This window comes from Neophocaena asiaeorientalis, unplaced genomic scaffold, assembly GCF_003031525.2.
Source record: "Neophocaena asiaeorientalis asiaeorientalis breed wild unplaced genomic scaffold, Neophocaena_asiaeorientalis_V1.1 scaffold82, whole genome shotgun sequence".
Lineage (NCBI taxonomy): Eukaryota > Metazoa > Chordata > Mammalia > Artiodactyla > Phocoenidae > Neophocaena > Neophocaena asiaeorientalis.
The window spans coordinates 6070778-6089632 of NW_020173068.1; the positions used below are offsets into that span (position 1 = coordinate 6070778).

At 42.5% G+C, this 18855-nt stretch overlaps 1 protein-coding gene across 7 annotated transcripts in view; it reads left to right on the plus strand.

Annotated features, from left to right (window-relative positions):
- The window catches only part of ASIP (agouti signaling protein), a 107701-nt gene that overhangs the window by 7007 nt on the left and 81839 nt on the right, over window positions 1-18855 (plus strand). For 3 of the 7 annotated variants that reach the window (XM_024743256.1, XM_024743251.1, XM_024743252.1), the window contains 4 exons: window positions 1270-1433; window positions 11749-11822; window positions 13202-13283; window positions 14497-14675. The gene's annotated coding sequence lies outside the window, so the exon portion shown is untranslated. Of the gene's footprint in view, window positions 1-1269; window positions 1434-11748; window positions 11823-13201; window positions 13284-14100; window positions 14190-14496; window positions 14676-18855 lie in introns of those variants that run through there. The other 4 variants (XM_024743258.1, XM_024743254.1, XM_024743253.1 and 1 more) reach the window with 3 other exon arrangements.

The following is an 18855-nucleotide window of genomic DNA, read 5'->3' on the forward strand; positions in this document are numbered from 1 at the left end:
GAAAGAAAGAAAGAGAGAAAGAAAGAAAGAAAGAAAGAAAGAAAAAATAAAGTTATTAAAATAAAAAATAATTATTAAGAAAAAAAATTTTTTTTGAAAAGAAAAAATCCAAAAAAAAAAAAAAGAAGACGGACAGATAGAACCCTAGGACAAATGGGGGAAGCAAAGCTATACAGACAAAATCTCACACAAAAGCATACACAATACACACTCACAAAAAGAGGAAAAGGGGAAAAAATAATAAATCTTGCTCTCAAAGTCCACCTCCTCAATTTGGGATGATTCGTTGTCTATTCATGTATTCTACAGATGCAGGGTACATCAAGTTGATTGTGGAGCTTTAATCCACTGCTTCTGAGGCTGCTGGGAGAGATTTCCCTTTCTCTTCTTTGTTCTCACAGCTCCGAGGGGCTCAGCTTTGGATTTGGCCCCGCCTCTGTGTGTAGGTCGCCGGAGGGTGTCAGTACAGATATTTTTCACTCCACATATCTGAGATTCACTTGGTACATTAATTCATTAATGACTCCTCCTGCTGGTGTTGGGGGGGTCTCCTGCAGAGGCGGGGGGTGGCTGTGGCTCACGGTGGGGACAAGGACACTGACAGCAGAAGTTCTGGGAAGTACTCCTTGGAGTGAGCCCTCCCAGAGTCTCCAGATAAAATTTAATCGAAATTTGGAATATAAAATTAGAAGATGTTAACAATGTGTTCAAACTTGGAAAAAGTGAATATCTTGGGAAATAACAAAATGTCATCTTGCAGGACCAAGAAGTCATCTAGAATAACCAATATTGCAAAAGTCAGGAATCATGAATTTATCAGGAATAGCTTATATTTGTATTAATCACTTGATCCTCCTAGTCATTTGATAGACAAGCCAGAGCTCACATATAGGACGTCTCTGAAACCCCTCGCCCCAAAAACACCGAGTTGCCAGCGTTGATGAAAATGTGAAATAGCCTGATATGTTGTAAAGAGCACTGGGTAAGAAATCAAAAGCCCCCAAGTATAGTTCACAATTCTTCCACTAACTAGCTGAGTAAATCACTTAATTGCTCTGGGCTGAGGGGTTTTTAATATGTAAAATAAAAGAGATGTACTAAATTGTCTCCAAGAGCTCTTCCCATGATAAAGTTCTTCAAGGTGGAAATGGAAATAAATTTGGAGATGCATTGCCTAGTAAAGGTGTCCCATGTCCAACATGGTCGTATGTGCTCAAGGTTTGAAAATAGAAAGTATTTAACATGCTTATTTATCTCATTTTTTCTTAGAGAAGGAACAAATCCTCTCTGAAGTATCTTCCACCAGGGGAATATCTCCACTGATGTCTAGAAAGCTCTTTGGTTGGTGAAGGAAATGACACCATGGACTCCAGAATACTGTCGGGACAGCTTTCAAATCCAATGGGATGACTATACAGGCTAGTAAAAGAAAGGTAACTTACAAAGGGAAGAAAATTCTTTTGTGTGCATCACACCCTGTACTAATTACTTTATATAGCTATCTCATTTCCTCTTTCCTTACGAAATGTTTACTATTCCCATTTTTAAAATGTAAATGTTTAGATAGAGGAGAAATTGAGGTTCACAGAGTATAAGTGATTTGGAAGCCCATACCCTTTCCACATTCTATCCCATCTCTGTCCAGAGAGTTAAATTCTTCCGTGGAACTTTCGTATTCCTTCCGCAGAAGTTTCCTTGACCATCCTGGCCCAAGGTGATTTCTTCTTCTTCAGAGATTCTCTGGTGCATATTACCTACACTACCAATTTTACACCTATAACTTTATGCAACGCTGGTTATATTTGACTCATTTATTAATCAGTAAGTATTTATTAAACAGCCACCATGGAACTCCACTAGGCAGGGGGATACACAAACGAATAAGACACAGTCTCTGCCCTCAGGAGTTAAAATTTAGTGGCGGAGACAACCTCATCAGCAGTCTATTAACACCCCAATCCATTCTAAGATTAAATCACTTTGTCTACTCCTCTCTCCTCCAGTTCAGAACACTTCCATTTCAGCTCTCAGTCAAAACCAAAACAAAACAAACAAACATACTAATGATGAGCTGGAAAGTAACAAAACTATGCCTTAAGGGAAAGGGGGATTTTAATTAATGAATTAACAGTAGCAAATACTCTATAAACATCGAGGACAAAACAAAGAGGAGGTAATAATTGACTGAGAAAGTTAAATTCTAAGCAATAGCACTCTTTCCAGATAGCACAGAATGACTGGTAACACACTGCTGTCTTCCTAACACATCCCGGGGAAACAGTGAGAGGCCCGCGTATCGCAAAAAAAAAAAATAAAATAAAATAAAAAAAGAACAAGACTATCTATTCCAGCCACTGTTCTAGCCAGTTACACTACTAACAACATATTTCTAAGATAGTCTTCTTGAGTGAAATGACTGTTTCCTAACAGATGGCGAAAGTCCACAGATAAAAGTTATGTGGTACATAGAGCAAAGTCTGGTACATAGAAAAGATTCTGCTCAGCTTTGGTTTCTTCCTGGTTCTTTTAGTCAGTCTAGATCTTGTGCTCTAGCAGTGTTAAGTTACTTTCTTTTTCTTCAGTGTCTTACTCCGGGATGCTGAGTTAATTTAATCCAATTTAATGAGCACTTTCAATATGCAATATGGTTGGTACTTAAGGGAAATAAACATGAATAAGAGGATTCCTGCTGCAAAGAGTTGGGAGTTGTGCAAATCTAGACTATGGACCTGGTAATGTCATGTTCTGTGACAAGTACTTCTGCTCTTGAGAGCCATATACAAAATCCAGATATATGGTCTAGCACATTCTACCCCATAGTGTAAGATTATATTACTGTCATCTCCAAGGTTCTGGGCTGCAGTATGTTAATGAGGAGTCCTGGTCTTGCTTACTAACAGGCTTTTCCCAGAAATGAACTTGCAAGCATTCTCTGAAGTGGAGCTGAATTCAGACAGGATCTATTGGTCTTACCAGTGTAACCTAGGATCTGAGAAAGAGAGACCAATCCCTGTGACTTCCTATTACCCAACATCTTTCCTAGAGGTACCCTAGAGGTACCAACCCAAGCCTCACTCCGCCTACTAAGCAAGAGGTGAGGCAGGTGAATAGATTCCCTTTAAAATGTAAAGGGTAGGGTTAAGGGACTGAAATTCATTGAGTGTCTACCATGTGTTACACAAAAATCTCATTTAAAGTTTATATTAACACTCTGGAGTATCATTGCTCCCATTTTACATCTGAGGAAACTGAGGCCCAAAGAGGTTAAATAACTTGCCCAAGGTCACATCGCTTGTAAGTGGAGTTGATTCAACTTTGAGAATGGCACTGGATGGAGACCTAGTTCAGAAATCTGCTGGATCCTGGCTGTACCAGGGACCTATCATGGCTAAGTGATATTTCAAATTATCAAACTGCTCCAAAGCCATGGACAGGAGGCCCCCACACAGCATGATCAACTCCAAGAAGACCTAGACAATACCTGAAATTCAATTTCACTAAATCCCTTTGGTCTCCAAAATTCAGTTTTTTGCACCTTAATTTCAGGGTGCTTCCAGATTAGAAACGTGAGAGCTCAGTTGCCATAAAGCAAAAGAACTCACACCAGGGAAACTCCTGCTGAGTTGGCAACACTCTGGGAGGTGGAGATCCTTGAGGCAGAGGAAGCCAGGGAGCGGGAGAATATAGAAGCCCCGTAGCCCTGAAAGAACTGAAGATCCAGGAGGCCAGGCAAAAAAAACGATCAGAGGGGTGGCCCCACAGCTGGTGGTCATTAACAGCTCAGGGCTGCATAAAAAGCAGTGGGAAGGCAGGGGATGGTTTCTGTCAGGCTGCCAAAGTTGAACCAAATCCTGGAGCCCCAGTTCACTGACCCTTCCCACTCAGCAATTTCCACAGATATACAAAGGCGAAGTGCTTCAGGAACCTGACAGTTTAATTCTGCTTTCCTGATATAAGGATATCATCACCAAAACTAGAAAGAAAATGGGCCAGTGATTATGACATGATTTTTTAATGAGGTCAACTCTCATTTTTCTGTAGGGAGCTTGCCAGGAATTCTCTAAAACAATAGACAACCCCCAAATCATTTATATTTAACTTTGGGATTTGGGGTGGCACTTGGCATCAGGTTCTTGAGTATGTTTAACCTGGGTTGAAAATAAAAATTGGTAGTCTTTGGGAATGTACAGGTTGGTGAATGAGGCACAAAGGGGAACCAACTGTTCATTTAGACGTTGTCATTGATAATCCACAAATGGGGAGGGGAGTTATAAATGAATAATTCTAGCCACCATCAGAAGCTGGTTCTTTGTTAGAATTTGGGCACAGAGCCTCAGCATGAAACTAGGCTGGGGAGAAAGATTCATTAGCCTGAAGACTTCTGAAATCTTTTCCACAGCAAGTTTATACCCTTTCAGAGAGGAATTTATTTTCAATCTTTGTTTTCCTTTGGCCTCTAAAGTTCCTTCTCAGAGAAAAAGTCAATTCCCTGCTCTGGACTAGGGCAAAGTACTTGAGGTTTGTCCGTTTCATCCCTGTCCACAGGCCTAGTAACTTTAAGATGGACTTCCTCAGGGTTGCAGGTCTACTGATGGTGTTTTCATTTATCTCTTAGGAGGGCCCTGAATTTTCCAAACTGCCTTTGAGAGACTCATATTTTATTTTATAAATAGTAGTTAGTACAGACTTTATGTATCCATCACTCATATCATCTGTGCAAAATCAAGGAAATATACTCTAGTGGATACAAACTTAGAGTACCAGAAGTCCCTCGATGGTTTGTTTTCAGTGCAAGACATACCTGGAGCACATCACTTACTGTAAATGACCTTTACAAGGGGAAGTTACTTTGGAGTGGTTTCACCACATGAAAATGAGACAGGACCATCACAAGAATAAATAAAATCGCTTATCAAAAGCCATATCCTCAAGTCTAAAAGAGGAGAAAGAACTATTCTTTGCAAGGTTCAAACCTCAGAACAGATTCTACTCTGCTGGCGTGTGGCATTTCCGCATCCTGCTTAGACTATCCATCTTCCTCTGCGATACAGACCTCCTTACAGGCCCAGGCCAGCCTTAATGCCTCCTGCTGACCACAGGCATTCAGGGAGAAGAAAATTCTGTTGCTGCCTTATTTCTGTCTCTGGAAAGGATGCCTCTCCTCCTAGCCTGCGGCCCTTGGTCAGGCGGGACTAATGGACTGCTGTCTTCAGGACCCACAGAGGCAGGCAGGCAGGCTCCTGTCAGCTCTGCCACTGCTCCTCCACAGCCCTTCCAAAGCAGGCCACAGGCCGGCCAAGCTCTTCACCTGAAGTCTAGGCAAGGATTTCAAGTCCTTTTAAGAATTCATACTGGGTCACGCTAACCTAGGGCTCTCAGTCAACAGCTGGGAGTATCCTCTGTGAAGGATATAAGGGGGGGACTGCTGGCTCCCACCTCCTGCTCATTCAGTGGATTGGATCTATTGCAGTCTTGGCATCGGCACAATTACACCTGCCTTTACCAGTTAGTTTACAGAACACCTCAGATGAGAGTTGAGTAAGATAAGAGATATAAAAGCAACTGGTAAACTCCAAAGTCCCAGAAAAATGTACAAGACAATATGACCAAAGCTTTCCTAACCCATTCCAGAGTTTAGTCCTTGGATTTCTGTCCTTTTCTCTATTCCCATTCTCCCTGGGTGATCTCATCTGTTCCCCTGGTTTTAATTATAACCTATATGCCAGTAACACCCAAGTCTGCATGTCTAGCTTAAATCTCTCCCCAGAACTTTAGTTTTTATTTCTAATAGATTCCTAGATAACTCTATTTCAGTGCATCCCACAGATATGGTAGAGTAAACGGAACTCACCCGCTTCTTCACTCAGCCCTTCTCTTCCTTCAGAATTTAGCATTTAATTGGTGATACCATCAGCCACATAGTCACCTGAGCTAGACGCTAGAGAGCCTTCCTTGATTTTTGCTTTGCCCTCATCCCTTTGCATCCAAGGCCCTTAGGTCTGTTGCTTCTCTCCCAAACTTACTAATTCAGGTGCTCATTTGTCTTTCCCCTGTATTATTCTGCTTTAACCTTGATTATTTTCTCTGGTCTTCTTGTTTCCCGATATGTCACATCAATCCACCCTCCATACCTCTGCTAGCACAATATTTGTAAATTAAGTCTGACCATATGTCTCTCCTATTTAAAATGTTTCAGCAGCATCACAGGATATGGTCCAGGCTCCTTAATCTGATATATGTAAGGCTCTCCCTGTCTGTTTCTCCTGACCTTTGGGCCCTTCCTGCCCCCATCCTTATTTCCCTCCACATATTTGCTATCACTGACTGGCCTTTCTGTCTGAAATGTGGTCCCTTTCTGTTGTCAACACCCCAACCCCACATAGCTAAATCCTATTCATCATTTAAGGTTCAGCTCAGATATCACTTCTTCTGAGAAGCCTTCCCTGACTAGCCCCATCCCCTGGTCCATAAGGTGCTGGCATGCACAAGGCTCATTTATTATTTATTTTTATAATTATATTATATTATCTCTTCTTCTGGACTGTAAGCTCTTTGTAGGCAGAGACAATGTCTTTATATCCACCATTTCTAGTAGAGTGCATGGCATAAACTAAGCCCCCAATAATTGTTTGACTGACTGAATGTCAGAAAATTAATCTTAGCTTTTAAAAAAAGTCTCCAATGGTAAAAACTGAAAAATTATTTTAGCTAACCTCAGTTACCTAGCATCTTCTTGCCCTAAGTCCCTGAACATTTTAGGTAGTGAACTGAATTGATTTCTCTGAATATATTTTAAGTTTATGCCAAAAATTACATAGTGATATTGAAGAAAGGCATTCCTTAAACGTTCCAGTACCCAATTTGATGATCGAATGTCTTGGCTTCTCCCCTTGTCTCCCCACTACTGGGTCTCCAAAGAGTTCCACTGAGACACACACAGCTCAGATATTCTTCTCCCCAAACCAGAGCTCTGATGTGGCCACCTGGGGGCAGTGCAGACTTGTGGATGGACTTCACAGTAAGGCTTAGGGAGTCCCAGCGCTGAGCAGTCCCAGTCTGCTGCCCAGTTCCCTTTTCTCCCACTTTGACTCAGGCTCCTACTGAGTTGACATGAGGCTGACTGGAATAGGTGCTCAGGTGTGAGGCACACTCACAGAGCAGCATGCATACCCATACCCGTATCCTGGAACACTTCTAGCCTCCAACTCCTGAGAGGCAGGGTTAAACAAATCAAGCTGGGGGGTTCTTTGGGCCAGGAAACCTAAATACTTTAAAGGAAAATGTGAAGGCTGGCATTAAACACTGTTTAACAGGTATAACTCTGTTCCATGACACACAGGTTGTGAATATGTCATATTTCTGTAGTTCTCTAAATTAAATATCCTTGGCTCCCATCCACCAGTGGGTGGAAAATCCAATCTTGGTCCTCTTTTCAGGAGCTCACAGGTATTTCAGAAATGTCTCTCAGTTAGTGCCTGCCGCCTTTGGAGCTCTTTGCCCGTGACAACTGTCTGTTCTAGGACCCTTTCTCTAGGCCTAACTGGGGCATAGAGACCTCTGCTGAGGCTCCATAATAGCAGTGCCTTTAGTCACCTCTTTGAGCACAAAGTCATCCCCATTCAAGGTCCTACTGTGCCAGGGGTCTGTAGGAGAGTGGGAGCAGGACCTGGCTGCTCAAGGAGACTGCAGTGCCCCTTACCACCATCCCTTTCAGAGCCAGGCTCAGGACATTCTCTCTCCTCAGCCCTCCTCTAATCCTAAGAGCCCTTCTTTGTCTCAGACAAAACAGCTGTATCCCCTCTGAGACCAGGGCTGATTTCAAAAACAAAAGCCTGTTGATTTCTTTTATTTTTCTTTTCTGAGGCGAATGAAGCCCTGATCTCCAGAACAAAAGGCCCTCAGTTACTCTTTTGGGATGGCGAGTGTAGAAGATAGGAATAGTTCATTCTTTCACAAAGAACAGAAATGGCTGACACCACAGAAAATAAGACAAGTTAATTCCTCAAGCAGGTTAGCCTGTCAAACACTAAAGCACTGCTTATCTCATACTTTGTTCCCAGAGTATGGAGCCTCTCCAGGAAGAGGCAGTAGGCCATACTGCAGGTAGAGATCCACACTGATAATGTTCCAGCTTCAGACTGGGGAGTGCTTCAGGTTGAAAGTAAGCAGCAAACTTAGGCTCCCCCATCTTCTGTGTAGGTCCCAGATTGACTAGGGAGGATGGAGCTATTTTGATTACTGGTCCCATGTTCCAATTCGCTGGGGCTGGCCTCATTTAGGCCTGATCTCTGGAAGGAGTTTGAAGAACCTATGAGAGAATTACCCCAAGACCACATCTAACCCTTGAATAATGAACTGGATAATGGAATAACAGAAGAGAGCAATCTTGATTACTGATTTTTTTTTGTATAAATTTTTATTTTTTAATATTCAATTAAAATATCCTTATTTTGATTACTGAGATTTTTGACACCCCCTTAAATTTTGCACCTTAGATGCATACCTTGCTTGTTTCACCCTAGCTTGTCCACTGGCATCTGCCCCTTGCAGAGCTACCTAGAGCCCTCATAGTTCATTCACAGGATATAGCCTGAGCCTAGCTATATGAGACCCTTGGTGGGACACCAGCGTCTCAGCCTGACCTTGGGTGAGAGTGGAGGAGCCCAGCATCCTGGGCTAGCATTTCTCCCAGACCCTCAGCTGGACTGTATTGAGGTCACACCTGTAAGGTATTGTACAATGAGACCTCTGAGCATCAAGCCAAGAGTCCTTTGATTGATTTTTTTTATAGATGGAGAGAATTTGCTAACATACCATTATTAATCAGGGGTCATATGAGGATCCAAGAATTTCACAGAATCTAGGTTGTTCTGATTTGATTAAGATCACATTCTTTAGTGTGGCCCATAATAAGGCCAGCCCTTCACCACTTCATTTCATCTGTTTCTAGCCTCACGTCTAGTCATTCCCCCATGTACACTATACTCTTGTCACAGGGAACAATTTGGTCTGCTTGCTGTTTTCGAAGCATAAGAAGTACTTTCACGCCTCCGTGCCTTTGCTCATGTTGTTTCCTTGCCTGGAGTACCTTTTTTCTTCCTCTCTGCCTGATGAACTCTTTACTTATCTTCAGGCCCAAATAAAATATCATCTGCTCTGTAGTTTCCACTAATATGTTCCCCTTATTGAAGTGCACTGACACTCCTGATAGTCTCTGTCCCATTTTCATGTAGCTGTTTTTTACGTGTCTCTTTATCGGTGAACTCAGTGAATGGCTTGAAAGAGCAACTCCTGAGGTTACTTCCTCTCCCCCTCCTCTTCATTCATTCTCCCCATCCTATGACTTCATTCATCTTTGTATTCGCAGCTCTTAGCCTAATGCTTGCCACCTAGGAATAGGAGTACTTAACAAACATTTGTTGCATTTGATGAAAGCTGCAACACATCAGGCAAAATGTGGTTCTTTTATTTTCACTTTCTATTTCCACTTCTCAGGAAATTTTGATTACTGGTCTCAATTTCCTCTCCTGATCATTTCTGTTCTTTCTGACCATATGCATCTCATCCCAGTTTTACCTAGATTTTCTTGGCTAGCTCTCCCAACCCACTCCACTCATTCAGCACGTATTTATTGAATACCTGCTGTTCTGCATGCACTATTCTAGGTGTTGAGGATACAGCAGTGAACAAGATAGATGGGATACTTTCATGGAGCTTACATTATGGTTGAATAACTGGACCAAAACAAGTAAACGAACAAGATAATTTCAAATAATGATGAGTTATAGAAAGGAAATAAAGTGATGTGATAGGGAGTGAAGAGACATTAGTCGGGTAAGCCCTCTCTGACAAGGAAACACTGAAATCTGGAGGATAAGAAGGAGAAAGCCATATGGGGATCTGCAGAAAAAAATTTCAAGTGGAAAGGTCATCAAGAGCACAGGCCTAGAGACAAGATGAAATGACTGAAAATTATAAAGCATTATATAAATAAACAAAATGATTGCTTCAGGACTTTCATTAGCCTGTCAGTATACCGTCATCCCTTTCTCAATAGAGTAGCTTCAATCCCTTCTGAGAAGTGATTGACTTCCCTTAACCTCCACTGTCCCTACCACTCAAATCACAGAATTTTCTTCCGGTGAATCCCATTGAAACTCACCAGAAGTTCATTTGACTGAAGCACCAATCCATGGGATTAGATGCTTTGTGTGGTCCCTTTTAAGGGACTTCCCTCCCCTATCACTTCCAGAAGGACTAGGTGCTGCTCTCCCTTCTCCAGGAACACTCAAATGGAAACCCAGGGGCAGCATTAAGGGGAAAAAGTCAGTTCTTTGGACAGATACACACAAGTGGGAGAGCCTGGAGTCCACTTCTGTGAATCCCAGGAGTGTCTCCTCACCCCTACAGCCATTCTTGTTATCCTTTCTCCACACTGTGTGTTGCCCTCCACTGGGCTGCCATGCCCAGCTGGTGAGGGAGTCCAAAAGAGCTGGCCTCCTCTCTTAGATACCAGAGCAGCTGCTTAAAGAGGCTGGAGGGCTTCCTGTCGCTGGAGACATGAAACACTCTCAGTAAGCCAAGAGCCAGAATCAAAACCATATGGTTTGCTTTGCAGTAAAGATCACAGGGCCTGAAAAACTAGAGGAAGGAGGGCCAGCCAGGGAACAAGTTTTGGGAGTAAGAGGGTTGTGCCTATCCCAATCCTGGCAGCCCTGTACTCACAAGTATGGCCCCCCTACCTAAGGGCCCTCCTGTCCTTGAACTCATAGCCCATTTCCACTCTCTTCAGACCCAGATTGGTAGAATTTCAAACAATAAAGGCCAGAGAATGAGATTATCCACTCCCTGGAACATCCTGGTCCCCTAAAGGCCTCCTGACCAGATGCCTCCCAAACAAAAACTGTCCCAATTTACTCTTATCTCTAATGAACTGACATACCCCACACCTTAAAAATATTAAACTAGCAGCCCTTTATCTAGTTGTTTACTATGAATCTAACTAGATACAGGTTCTCTAAGATTTTTCTTAGATTTTTAGATTTATCTTAGATTTTTCCAAGGTGCTCCTGAGGTAGATAGAATCCATAAGCATTAAAATGAAATTCATGCTAATGACTCCTTCTAAAAGGATAAACTGCATGGTTCTAATGTGGAAGCCTGGATTTGGATCTGCTGTAGGACTTTAAATGCCAGGGCTTCTGTTAGTTCCAGTGCGTTCCTGTTCTTACTGCTACGTGAGTGGGGATTGTTTAAGGACACTAAACAAGTTTTGGGGAGGAGGTGTTGCATGCCTGGAACTGGGATACCTCACAGTGTCTTCTGCTTTGCAGACCAAGGCCAAGGCACCCAAGGAAAAATTGAATCCTAATTCTCACTGTCCACCTGCTGCCTCCCTGCTCCCCAACCCCAGCCCGTCACTTCAGTGGCTTCCTGTAAAAGGCAGCATTTGTGGGAAAAGCTCTGTGTCCACAAGTCTCCATGTCCATGCAGAAGAGTTTGGGGCAGCTGGCTTTGTTTTAGGGCCCAGGCTGACCCATAAATGGAAGGAACATTCCAGGTAACCTTTTACTATAAGAAAGGGATAGAGCCTCAGTGCCTCAGAGTTGAGAGCCTGCTCCATAAACCTCTCCCATAATCTGTTCACCCAGGGCAGATCTGCAGTCTGCTGGGTCGTGGAAGAAAAAGCAAAAGCAAACAATAAAACAAAAACAAATAAACATGAGTTTTCCTAACTTTCTTCTGCAGGTATTTTCTTGGATGGGAAGGGAAATGAAAAATCTCATAGAGAGAATGGTTCTCCTTCTTGGCTACTGTTGAAAGTAAGTGTTTACAAGGTTGCGTGATCAGGGATTTAAGGGTGGGATTTTGTCTTAAGCTTCAAAAAGTTGCAAAGATGATACTGTCCCTGCCTCCCAGACCTCCTGACCTGCTCCACTATATGCTTAAGTCAAAACAGGGAGCAATCTCCTCAAGCCCTTTGGCTCCAAAGAGGACCCTCAATTCTAGCCACCAAAGACATAGCCCTCATTCTAGAAGTTCCAACCATGCATTCGCAGGAAATTTAGAAAAGCTGGAGTTCAGCCTTTGCTCCTTTCCTGATGTTATTTCTCATTGCCCCTCAAGGGCTATACACAGAACGCGAGGGACTGGCTATTTGGGTGAATTCAGTGAGGACATTGCCAGTTATAACTCATTCTTATCAGCCACAGAAATAGGATTAAGTATCAGACGCATGTACCAGAATGTGTTAGGCACTGATAGGTTGATAGGATTGTTTTGAAGCTTTTGACCAAAATTAATTATATTTTAATATGTTCTATATATTTTTGTATAGACCCTATCTTATTTAAGCATCGCAATAATGCTAAACTTTGGAAAGTATGACTCTCACTATTATACATACAAACACAAAGAGATTAAATGACTTGCCCAAGCTCATCTAGCTTTGTTGTTACTAGAGTCAAGACTAGAACACTGATTGCCTAACTTCCAGTTCAGTGCGTGTTCCGCCATTTCAACTTAAGAACAAATATCCTCCAAAAAGTTGCAGTAAATCAGGGTATTAGCAGTCACTGAAGCCCTTCCCTGGGCCCCCATTATAATTATGGGGTCTTCCTCTTTCGAGGCTGAGTCGTCGTTTGCCAAAATGTGCTCCCCCAGATTCACACACAGTTCACGTGCGTGGAACACCACCAGGCACTTTGCATATCATTATCTCAATTCATTCCCCAGTACCTCCATTGAGGATATTATTTACCCATGGTACTGATAAACCGAAGCTCAGAGAAAGCAGATACATTAGTTTAAAATCCTAGAGCTTGTAAGCGGCAGTCGGAGCTGAAACCAGGTCTTCTGATACTCTGATCCTCTTTCTTGATACCCGAGGAATCCAGAAACATTAGCCATAATAGGAACCAAACATAGATCTCCTCAAGACATGAGTAAGTTTGTGGACTTTACCTGCATGAGGCAGATTCTAGTGCTGGCATATCACGTAATACAGTAGAGAACCTTCAGTTTCTCCAGAAGCGGCAACTATCCTTCCCACTGGGTGTCCACACAGAAACACAGGAGCATGCTTACGTGGCACGTTCTGCCCCGCCTCCCCCTGCCAGGGGTTTGGTCACAGCTACAGCATCTTGACAGCATATTTAAACCAACTTGCAGTAACTGGCAACAAAGTATCATTCCCTGACAGGCTGCGGGTCCTTGAGCTTCTGCAGACTTTGGAAGAGGGAATCCTTAGCTGAAACATTCAAGAACCACGGGGTCACAGAGAGGTACGTAATAAATTCCATTCAGATGTTGGGACTGGTTTTTTCCTCTTTCTTTCTTTCTTTTTTTTTTCAATCACATTCGAAGAGCGAACAAGTTCTTTTCACCTTATCAAGCAAGGTGAGAAGAACATTGCTTCCTTTATTCTTGAGTGGATCTGCACCAAAGGATTGAGAGGGCTAACAGCATCTGAGTAATTAAGGGTGACATCTGAGTTATCTGAGAGCACTTTGTACGTGTGACAGAATTATCTGAATAGGTAAATGGTGTTGCAAATACTTCAGCAAAATCCAATTACGGGCCTCTGAGTCCATTCTAATTTACGGCTCCCACACTGTTTACCTGCAGTATAGGCACCGCATCCGTTTTGAAATTCTTCTAAGGAACCATGACTGTGCAAATTGGTCCAACAAATAGCTGAAGGTACACATTGCTCTGTTAGAGACGGAAAGGCAGACGTAGACATAAGTACTAAATTTTATCTCATGGCATCTGAGCAGCCTAGATGGCCTGACAGTTTTATTGTGCTACAATATATGGGTAACAATTGGGTCATTAGATAGCTCACAAAACTCCCCTCCAGCAGCCCAGGCTCTCCTGGGGTTAACTCTTTCTGTGGGGCTGGGATGAGGAAAAACAGACCTTCCCAAGCTGCAGCTGCAATTGACACCTCCTTTACCCCACACCTGAGCTCCTGCTCCTTGGAGGAGAAACCTGAGTAAAGATAGCCATGGCAGCAGAGAAGGGCTCTTCTTGGCAACGGCTGCTTCTGACTTCAGAGCTGTGGGCACTGAGCTAGAAAGCAGTACAGAGAGAGAGGACCAGGAACTAAATGACACCGGGAAAGGGGAAACTCAGAGGAGAAAGGACCTGACTTTCTTCCCCTCAAAGATGTGTGCTTTGCAAGCAAGGTTCGTCTTTTCATCTGGACTGTTGAGTCTCAAAATTTTTAGTCCTTAGACTATTTGAGCAAAACAAGAGTGTCTCACCTATTTACTAGACTAAATAAACAAGCCAGCAAACAAACAAACAAACAAGATCCACTTTTGAGCTGTTTTTGCTGAATCCCTGTGATTATTTGTAGCTCCCTTTAAACATGTTTGTTTTGATGCATTTAAGTTTTGATTGAAATCCACAGTGGAAGATATTGTTTCAAAGGGAAAAAAAAACAAACCACCCAACATACTTCTGTGCCTTGCATACTGATCCAACCCACAGAACGATTGGAAGAATCTTTGCCAACCCACCAGAGATCCCTGGATTCCACTTGGAGAGCCCATCGATCTAAAACACGACATCTTGATTTCAGAACCCTTCTTTTGATCTGGAATTATCTATTATTGACCACAGAAAGCTGCTACTGACGATTACTGGAACAGTGTCCTGTAGAGCGAGAGGTGAGCCCAGTGTGGGAAGAAGAAAATCTCTTTCTCTTTCTCGGCGGGTGTTTTGGTACAGTGTGATATCTATGCTTAGTATGATATCTATGAGCTCAATTTCTTCTTCTCTTTTTCTTCCTCTTCTTTTTCCTTTCTCTCCCCTCCTTCCTCTTCCTCATTTTCTTCTACTTTGTTTGTTTCTTCTATAGTAAAAATTTCCCCAAGCCCTCGGTGCCTAAATGATTTTTGCCTGGTACATTCTACTAATTGAAGTTTCATCATCACAGTTTCTTATTCGGGTGTGAATTTTCCTATATCTGAGCACCCAAATTATTGTAAACGCAGCCGGCCCTTGCCCATGCCTTGTGTACAGTTACCTGAGATAATACCAGAGAAGAGAAGGCTGCAGGTTTGTGCCTTTCACTGTACCAAAATGCAGAGCTCTATTGACATACGTGTAGGAAAGGAGAAGAACCTTCGTGGAGGGAGCAGCCATGTTGCAATGAACCAACAACACAGATAATATGAAGAACAAATCCAGGGATAAATGGAACCATACGCTGGAAGCATGAAGTTACAATAGTTCCTTTGGTCAAACTTCTCCGAAAATGCAGGAAAAGACTCTCACTCATGTTGAAGGTAGGGCATGTGTCTGCATCTGCTCTGCTTAAACCACAGGGATCTCATTAAGGATCGGGGCACTGACACATGGCTTCATTCTGGGCACGACCTCAGCAGGATGGCCCCATGCAAAGGTAATTACCAGGAGTGGAGAGATCATTATAGCCTTTTGATTTGGTCACCCAAACATCCTGTCAGACAGATGTAGAAAGGAGACCAATCTTTACCTCAAAAGAAGTAAATTATGGTTGAAGTGTTTGGTTTCAGTCTCTCTCAGGTTGAGGCTTTGAAAAACAGACCTGTGGGTCTAGGAAACCACATACCAGATTCAATTGCTTTGGAGTCCTGAGAATATTCAAGGTTATAAGGAAATATATAACCCAATTCAAGACAATTATTTTAATTGGCGGTTTTACTGTCTAGTGCAGTAACCCTCATTTTGCGTAAGTGGCTCGGGGTTGGAATGCAATCTGGGAAAGGGCTGTTTCTGGTTCTTCAAGACAGTCTGAAGGATTATCAAAAATTAAAATAGCATAAAACTTGCCATCTTTCGATTACACCATGAATCTTTCTCTCTTCCAAGCACTTCTACATATGGGTAAGCATTCTAGCAAAGATGCAGTTACGGTCCAGCATGAGGAAGCAAAGGAGCCCAAGTGTTCAAAGTTGGACAAAAGAGCCAGGACACTAGTCAAAAAGAGAGAAGAGCTATTACAGAAGAGAAATAGAAAATAGAAACCAAAAAGATCAGATGTCGGTGTATGTATTGGGGTTGGGGGATGGTGGAGGGTAGCAGAGCGTCATCTTTTTTTTTTTTTTTTTTTGCGGTACGCGGGCCTCTCGCTGTTGTGGCCCCTCCCGTTGCGGAACACAGGCTCCGGACGCGCAGGCTCAGCGGCCATGGCTCACGGGCCCAGCCGCTCCGCGGCATGTGGGATCCTCCCAGACCAGGGAACGAACCCGTGTCCCCTGCATCGGCAGGCGGACTCTCAACCACTGCGCCACCAGGGAAGCCCCAGAGCGTCATCTTTGATTGACATAAGAAAGAATATAGTTCAAGGAGAATGTGCACAAAGAAATAGATCATGGCTTGAGAGAAAACTGACTTCAGTTGGGTAGGGAACATTTATTCAGATTTTAGGGAGAAAATTGGAAAGAACTGTAAAGCTAAAGTCTGTATCCAATTTGAATACCTATGCAGCTGGGTCTTGGGGCCAAAGTAGTCCCTAGATCCCCTAGAAGTCTGCATTTGCTCAAAAGGCAGCTCTCTTGAGGAAAAAGAAGATGAATGGGGGCATTGCAGTGGGGGAGAGGTCCATAAACCCTTCTGATGGCCCGCGCACAGGTAGGCCTGCTAGACAGCCACCAGTTCTGTCTCCAGCTGTTCCCGAAACCCGTGCTTACAGATTCTTTCTTTATATTCAGGTGTTTTTAAGAAGAATCAGCTTGGAGCAAAAGTACTAAATTCAAAACATTCTAAAACCACAATTTAAATCTTATTTAAAAGATGAGAAGTGTGACTCTTTCATTTGTTTAGAAATAGTCATTGCAGACAGTATTCCATCCGGTATGTGTTTCACTCTTTCCTTGGTTTGTTCTGCTCTCAAGTGCCATCAGGCCTCATTCAATACAGTCAGTAATTGGACTTTTAGAAGAGGGAAAAGTGGTTATTTAAAATTGCCTCCTTATGTCTGGTAGTTGCACCCTTTGACATTTGCTTCCAGAGAGGTGTATACAGTGATGACTGACTAGGTATCTGCTTTAAGTTAGTTCAACTGTGAAATAAATTAGGAGGCCATCCGCATCCTTAGCATCACTGTAAGTTAGGGACACAGAGAAAAATTCACTGGACCCTAGTGAAGACATTCACGGATTAGAGCTTCAGTGTGGTCAGGTGACCTGATTCACAGGAGCAGCAGGCCCTGGTGCACAAAGCTCAGGAATAGGAATTAGGAGACCAGTTTCTAGTCCTGCATCTACTTCTAACAGCCTGTGAGGCCTTAATCTAGTCATTGACCCGCTCAGGGCAGCCATCTTTCCATGCATAAAATGGGAAGACAAAGACTAGCTTCCCCTACTTGTGGATAAGATGAAAGCTGAAAGTATCTGCCTTAGCTAGGGGAGAGGGAGTGGGGTCAGAGGGAGACAGTTGTGACAGCTGACTTTGTCACTTGATTGCTTAATTTTTAAAATCTTGATCTCCCTCTTCACTGGGATCCTGAATGGTCTGGACACACTTTTATTTTCTTTTAAGTAAAGTTGTTATTGAAAGTTTTTCTGTTTCTATTACACAAAAAAGCCTTCAACTTGACGACATATAATGCAGCTATTGAGTACTTGAAATGTGGCCAGTATGTCTGTTGCACTGAATTTTAAATTTTATTTCCTTTAATTAATATAATTAAATATAGCTAGTGGCAATGTAGTCTGACAACGTTGTCCACCTGGAATTGATTTTAAGATATGCTATAAGGTCATGTCTCCTTTTTTTCTTCCATATGGATATCCAGTTGACCCAGGATCGTGTACTGAAAAGACTGTCAATTCCTTTTATAATTTACCAATATATGTGAATCTGGTTCTGGGATGTCCATTCTTTTTCTATCTATCTATTAGTTCGTCTTTTTGCCAATTCCATGCTGTGTCAAATACTGTAGCTACTATAATGAGACTTAATACATAATAGAATAAGTTTTTCATGTTTCTGGTCTTCCCCAAGAGGTCTTGGCTATTCTTGAACTTCTGCATTTCCACATAAATTTTATTTATTTATTTATTGAAGTATAGTTGACATACAATATTATGTTAGTTTCAGGTGTACAACATAGTGATTTGACATTTAAATACATTATGAAATGATCACCATGATAGGTCTAATAACCATCTGTCACCGTACAAAGATATTACAGTATTATTGACTATATTTCTTATACTGTATATTACATCTTGTGACTTATTTATTTTATAACTGGAATTTTGTCCCTCTTAATCTCCTTCACCTATTTCACCCAACCCCCTATAGCTGTCCCCTCTGGCAATCAGTTTGTTCTCTGTTCTCTGATACAGTTTGTTCTCTGTATCTATGTCTATTTCTGTTTTGTTTTGTTTGTTTTGTTTTGTTTTGTTTTGTTTTTGCGGTACGCGGGCCTCTCACTGTTGTGGCCTCTCCCGCTGCGGAGCACAGGCTCCGCGGCCATGGCTCACGGGCCCAGCCGCTCCGCGGCACGTGGGATCTTCCTGGACCGGGGCACGAACCCGTGTCCCCTGCATCGGCAGGCGGACTCTCAACCACTGCGCCACCAGGGAAGCCCGTTTGTTTTGTTTTTTAAGATTCCACACGTAAGTGAAAACATATGGTATTTGTCTTTTTCATTCCGACTTATTTCACTTAGCATAAGTTGTGGCATGTTGTGGCAAATGGCAAGATTTCATTCTTGTTTATAGTTGATGATATTCCATTGTGTATATATACCACATATTCTTTATCCATTCACATATCAGTGGATATTTAGATTGCTTCCACAGCTTGGCTGTCGTAAATAATGCTGCAATGAACATTATTGTACTGAACATATAT